We start from the raw sequence: 6,906 nt of genomic DNA on the forward strand, positions 1-6,906 counted from the left end.
GCCAGCTTCTTTTGTCATTTGTCCATACTGCTGTGGGCACTCAGACCTGACCACATTCTGCCCCAGAGCACCATCCCACTGACCACCTCATGCATGCTCACTGTTTTTGCCCTGCCTATTCAGCAGGTGAAAGCCATCCAGTGGTGCAGCTGGCAAAGAAATGGCAACTACACCCAGCCAGTCTGCTAGAAAAATGGGGAAATTTCATTGTCCTGAACTAAAAGTGGATAATACCTTTGCTTTATCTCTGAGTTTTGAATCCAGTCTGAAGGTGTATTTAAGTAGAGCATTTGCAGTGGGACGTAATGGGGAACAAGTTAAATGGAGGGGGTAGAAGAAAGGCGGGGGGTGGGTGAGATGCAGTGGGGAAATAACTGGGAAGCTACTGGAGGATCTTCACCTGCAGCCTTTTAGCATTTAAAATTTTCCTTGAGAGCTATAGTACCTTTTCTAACAGCAAGTCCTTACAGTGCTCCCTCATCCATGCCCACAATCAACACTGGTAATTTTTGCCACTGTTACCTCCAGCCCTTTCAGGTACTCTCCCCATCAGTAGTACTCCTCAAATGAGGCTCTGACTGAGACGTAGCACATATACTGGGAACAGGTAGAGACATTTCAGGAGAATGTTTGCAAAGGACAAACACACATTTAAAGATACTCATAGCTCTTAGTTGGGATTTGCTTATTAAAGACAGAAGAGTAATTTTTTTCATGAATTCACCTCTCTGTTTGGCTTGTGAAACCAAACAGCTTGAATGTCTAGCCTTTAAAGATAAGCTTTCGGAGTTATAAAAACCTGACCAAAAATGGGAGCTTGTCAAGATTCAAGTTCAGACATGAAATAGCCATAACTATACTGAGCTGGGAGGGAAGTAACATAAAAATCTTTGCTTGCATTCCCTATACAGCCTTTCTGTGAGTAAAGTCACTAATGGTTACAAGGCACCATGGACTGGATCCCGCCTCAGGAAGTCCCAATACTGCTGACTGATTTCTGGAGGGAGAGGACAGATACCCTACATGTGCTCTCTTTTTAAACACCTTCCCTATGGGTGTACAGTCTCCTGACAGAGTCGGTGCACTGAGCAGGGTGGTCCTTTCTCTGGTCTTTTCTAGGGTCCCCTCTGGTGTGGCAGTCCCCATGTTGGTGCAACTACCCCTAGGTTTTTTTCTTGCTGCCTCCAGAAGTGGTACCTGCTCACCTACATGCTGCTTGCTGGTCTACAGAATCATTGAATCATTTATTTGGAAAAGACCTCTAAGATCATCAAGTGACCATTAACCCAGCACTGCCAAGTCCACCACTAAGTGGACTAGTGACACATCTCCACGTCTTTTAAACGCCTGCAGGGCCTATTTGCCTCAGTTTTGCTTTCCTGTTTGCTTATTGCTAAGAATGATTTCAGAGGTGCAGGCAAGCCTCCTGCAGCCCACCAGGACCTTTGGGCTTGGTGTCCATGACCCATGGCCACGCCAGATATGAATCAGCACTTCTTCTTCAGCATACTGCAGGCTAATGGCAAAGCAGCCAAGGCTTGGGCTGCCCCCAGGAAACTGGGACATTCAGGAAAAGAAACAAAAAGGACTCCAGGATGATTAAAAGCAATGCCCTGCAGGACTGACCCGCTGCTGGGGCAGAGAGTCCCTTTGCAGGACCATGAATTCTACTGATAAGATCTGAGGTTTCCCTGTGGGACAGTTCAGGGACTGAACAGGTTAACTGAGAGAAAACACATTAGATCTTCAGAAACAGTATAGGGCAGCTCTGCACTGTGTAGAAAGAAAACCCAGCGTAAGGCTGGATAATCTTGTGATATTTTGAAGAAATTGTGCCCCCTGCTGACTTAATTAAGTTTTTTTTTTAGCCTCAGCTCTAAACTTGGTGAGAACATTCAAACATACTGATTAGCGTTCAAGGTCAGTAATTCAGATGTCCTGCTGGACAGTAAAAATCTTCTCTTTCAACACTGAAATAAGATGCTTATTATTGATTTTTGGAAGCAGAAGGCAAAAGATGAATGGTATATCCTTGGCAGGGCCAGCATTCCGAGACCCTGTCTAGCATTTTACATGTCCTTTGTAGCATTTAATGGGGAAATAAAAGCCAGGAATAATAATAATGCAAGGAGAAATTTGTGACCGGGGGATTTGGCAGGTTTATGAAGTCTCTGGTTGTGACTTACTTGCTTGGTAAAATTATATCATTTTCTAGTCTGCCTACAAAGGACAGTCATTGGCTGCCTCTTTAAAATGATCATGAGTGATTCACAAAAAAAAAAAAAAAATAGATCACTGTGATCACTGTGGAATAACAATCACTGTTGTTTTATGAGATGGTTGGTTATACCCAGTATCCCACATCAACTCTCTCAATGGCCAGCAATATGAAAAAAATGCATTTTTTTTCCAGAAAATCTCAGCTATGTCAAATCAGCTAGCACAGAGGTTAATTCTAGCACAGGTCAGACAGCAAAAGTAGGAAAGAAAGGAGGAAATCCCAGCAGTGTGCTGGGGCTCCAGCCAACCCCGCACTCCAGTCCCACAGTGGGGCCGGGTACACCCTCACACTCCCCAGGAAAGGGCCAACAAACCTCCATTTCCCACTGCCCCATTTCCATCTGGCAGTCTGGGGCCACTGGAGCTGTGGTACAGATTTAAGCTCATCCAACATTTCTTTCCCCTAAAATCCTCTTTACTGTGCTTTCTGGTGCTGCACTGTGCTCTGCTATTCAAGGATCAGAGACATTTTCTTTTGCCTTTCCTCTCCCAGTCACCAGATCGCAAACCTGCCTTCACTAGGAGGTCATTGAGTACCCTCTAGTGGATATTTTGGAAAACATATCTCAGGTCTTTATTGGTCTCTGGAGTCTTGGCAGCAGCTCTCCGGAAAGCCTTGTGTTTATAGTTAAGGTACACAGGGGATGAATTACAGTAAGCACAGTACATGGAAACAGTTGCAAACTCTTACAAGAGCTCCTTCTCTTTGGTTAAATCAAACATGAAGGGCAAACAAGATTAAAAATCAATACTTCAAGACAAACTGGTTGATTTTTTTATCTAGTGGATGTATACAAGGCAAAAATACCTGTAAGGAAAAAAATCAATCTGCCAAGAGCATTCAATTTCAGTTTTTGGAATGGCCTGAGATGGCATTGGGCCCCCAACATATGGCATCCAAGGACAGGCTCCTGGTAGAAGCAAGAATATAACCCCATGATTGGCCTCCTTATCCTTTTTTTATTAGCTTTATTAATCATCTGTATTTGTGGTTTTTTTTTCTAAACTAACTAATGCATTTGCTTTCTGCTTCCCATGATCTGTATGTGGTAGGTTAGTCGTCACAGACAGCCGAAATCCCTTCCAGCCACTCACTCACACACAACCCCTTCATCCCAGGTCTTGTGTCAGGGTAGGACAGGGACCTTGGTAACTTGCCAGTTACCATTGCAGGCAAACTAGACTTGATGGGGAGAATATTTTAAGTTGTTGCCAATTAAAATAGATTCATGTAGAGAGAAACAAGGATAAACATTAATATTATATCTTTCTTCTGCTTTTCACAGCCTTAGCTTTGTTTCCAACTCCTTTAGCTCCTTTCCTTCCCAGGTTGCACAGGGGGATAGGGAATGGGAGCTGGGGTCACTGCACAACTGCTGCTTCTTCCTTCTCATGTTTTTCCCCTGCTTCAGCATGGGGTCCTCCCTGGGCTACAGTTCTTCAGGATAAATCTGCTCCAGTGTGGGTCCTCAACAGTGTGGTGGATATCTTCTTCAGCTCCTGAAGTACCTCCTCCCCTGCCCTCTTCCTTCTCCTCCTCCGACCTTGGTGTCCCCTCTGCTGTTTCTCACTTTGTCCCTTCCCTGCCCACCCAGAGTTGTCTGCTCTTTCTAATACAACTTACAAATTTTCACTAAAATGTTGTATGGTACTGAACCAAGAGATTCACAGAAAACCAAATATCTGCCTACACAGAGTACAGACAAAGAGCGCAGGAAAAAAAAAAACCTCAAACTGTTCCTTCCTCCTCTTCATCACAGTGAGCAGCATTAGTTTCTGTTGCTGTCATCTATCAGTCCAATCCCTCTGTCAGCAGTCTCATCAGTTTGCCTTGGGTTGATGTCAGACTAAATGTTGTACAATTACCAGGCTCATCTTTATGCCTTTTATCAGTGGCTTAATGCTAATGCTCTGTAAGACTTCAGGAATTTCCCCGGTACACCAGGATGTTCTCAAAATGAAGATAAGTGGGCCAATTATCTCCTAGGCAGATTTTCCAGGCCTCAGTATGTAGCAAGACTTAAACCTGTTTATGTCTAATACGGATTTTTAACATCCTCACTCACAATTTAGCAGCTAAAAAAAGTCACTTCTCTCATTTTGCTTGAAAATACCATCTTGCTTGTTTCTAAATGCATAATAAAAATGTCTATCTATCTGTCTTTACTTCTTCTCTTCCATCTCCTTAGTAGGGTATCACTGCTGCCTGCTGTTTTTTGGGGATATCCATCAGGCTTTGCCCTCGGCATGTCTCATGTCTTACCAGGAGCACAAGTTCTATGCTGGTCTGCTGGATATTTCATACAAAACACAGCACCTCTGGCAGCTTAAAAGGCTTCTAGACCTCTCCTGGTGGGATGCTGTAAGTTCATCTCCTTTTCTAATGTCTTTTCTTGAGCTTTTGGCCATGGCTCCTGGAGCTGGACCTCATATGCACTGTTCTTATTCCAAATTCTGAATTTTCAATTTCTGAACCACCCCGATGGATGGAATTTTGCCTTTTGCTGGGAATCACCATTATTTCCAGCAAGTAGCTAGCTGTCTGTTTGTCATGAATTAAAAGAAAACCAGACTGTCTCTATATACAGGAAGGTAAAAGATGAGCCAGCTGAGCCTTGAACCCTCTCTCTAACCTCTTCTTTCAGGTCCTTCTTAGTCCACCCTCTTCACTAACAGCTGGGACACCTACAGTCTCCCTCTGCCCTCTCCCTGTGTTAAAGTGTCCAAATAGTGAGTGTTTGGTAAGTACACATTTTCAGTAATGGGCAGGGGTTATCTGAGGAGTTTCTCAGTCATTGGAAAGTGGTCCTGTTCTGAGCACAGGTTTGGGCTAGAAGGTCACCAGAGAGATCTCCCAGGCTACATTATTCTATAATTCTATGTAAAAAATGTGGTATATCACATAGTAAGATAGTTGAAAGTATTAAAAAGAGGTAGAAGTGGGGTACAGGATGAGATATAAGACATAACTACATTATTGAAAAAATTTGGACTTTTTTATTTTATTTCCTGAAGTAAAAATCTGCAGGAAGTGTATAACCATTTTTTTTTATATTCCCTAATCCAATGATTTTTTAAATTACTTTGAAGGTTTTCCATTGATGCCAGGTTGCAGTGCTGGTGCCCAGGCATGTACCCAGTGCCCTATGATGTACATTTTCCTTGTTGGCTCCTCTGTTACACAGAACCTGCGCTCTCTGGTGAGACAGCAATAACACTGCTGTTTTGAAAGCAGAGTCACCTGCATTTGCTAGTAATACATTCAAAATCTGTGCCATTTCTGGCTGTGTTTTAGCCAGGGCTCTGAAATACCTGGGGCCACAGGAAGAAGTTATCCAACATCAGGAAAAGCTAAAAGTGGTTTTCTAAGGAACCAGACTTGACTTTTCAGAGATGCTCTGTGAGTACACATCTACCAGACAGGAGACTTGTGTGGCCTCTCCAGAGCTAGCAAGTCCATGGATTTCGCTTTGAGAGTTAAGTGGTGCATTAAAGGATTTTTTTCCCTTTCTCTTACTCCACAGGCTTCAGAGAGTTTCCTATGGCATTGGAAAACAGGATGCACCGTATTTGCACAGCAAGGTTTTGGTAGCAGGGGTCTACAAGGGTGGCTTCTGTGAGAAGCTGCTAGAAACTTTCTCCACGTCCAACAGAGACAATGCCAGCCAGCTCCAAGATGAATCCACCACTGGCCAAGGCCGAGCCTATCAGTGACAGTGGTAGCACCTCTGGGATAATGGATTTAAGAAGGGGGAAAAGGTACTGCTTGGGAGCAAATTGTAGCCAAAGAGGAGAGGAGTGAAAATATGTGAGACGAAGAACTCTGCAGAAACAAAGGTCAGTGAAGAAGCAGGGGAAGGAGGTGCTCCAAGTGCCAGAGTAGAGATTCCCTTGAAGCCTGTAGGGAAGACCACGGTGAGGCAGGTTGTCCCCCTGCAGCCCATGAAGGTTCATGCTGGAGCAGAGATCCACCTGCAGCCCCTGGAGGATCCCACACTGGAGCAGGGGAAGTGTAAGGAGTCCTCTCTTTGAGGAGGAAGGAGTGGCAGAAACAACGTATGATGGGGACTGCAGTCCCCATTCCCTGTGCCCCTGCGCTGCTGGGAAGGAGGAGGTAGAGATATCGGAGGTGAAGTTGAGCCTGGAAGAAGGGAGGGGTGTGGAGAAGTTGTTTTAAGATTTGTTTTTATTTCTCATTACTGTACTCTGGTGTTAATTGGCAATAAATTAAACTAATTTCCCCAAGTCAAGTCTCTTTTATGTGTCATAGTAACTGGTGAATGATCTCTCCCTGCCTTTATCTCAACCCATGAGCTGTTTGTTGCATTTTCTCTGCCTTGCCCAACTGAGGAGGGGAGTCATAGAGAGCTGCTTCAGTGGGCACACAGTATCCAGACAGAGTCAACCCACCACACAAGGACGTGCCAGCTCAAGCACCAAAGAGACAGTCTGCTTTACAGATCAAGCAGAAGTGTTTTTTTTCTGTGTGATTTCAGGTACAGTCAACAAGCACTTATAACAAAAAAATAAATTGGCTTAGCCAGCTCTTCAAGGGGTGTGAGCTGCCACCCATGGTAATTTCAGTGTGATACCTGCTGCCTTCCCCTTTGTAAAAGGCCGCTTGAG

The sequence above is a fragment of the Lepidothrix coronata genome, unplaced genomic scaffold, assembly GCF_001604755.1.
Source record: "Lepidothrix coronata isolate B3197 unplaced genomic scaffold, Lepidothrix_coronata-1.0 Scaffold4, whole genome shotgun sequence".
NCBI lineage: Eukaryota > Metazoa > Chordata > Aves > Passeriformes > Pipridae > Lepidothrix > Lepidothrix coronata.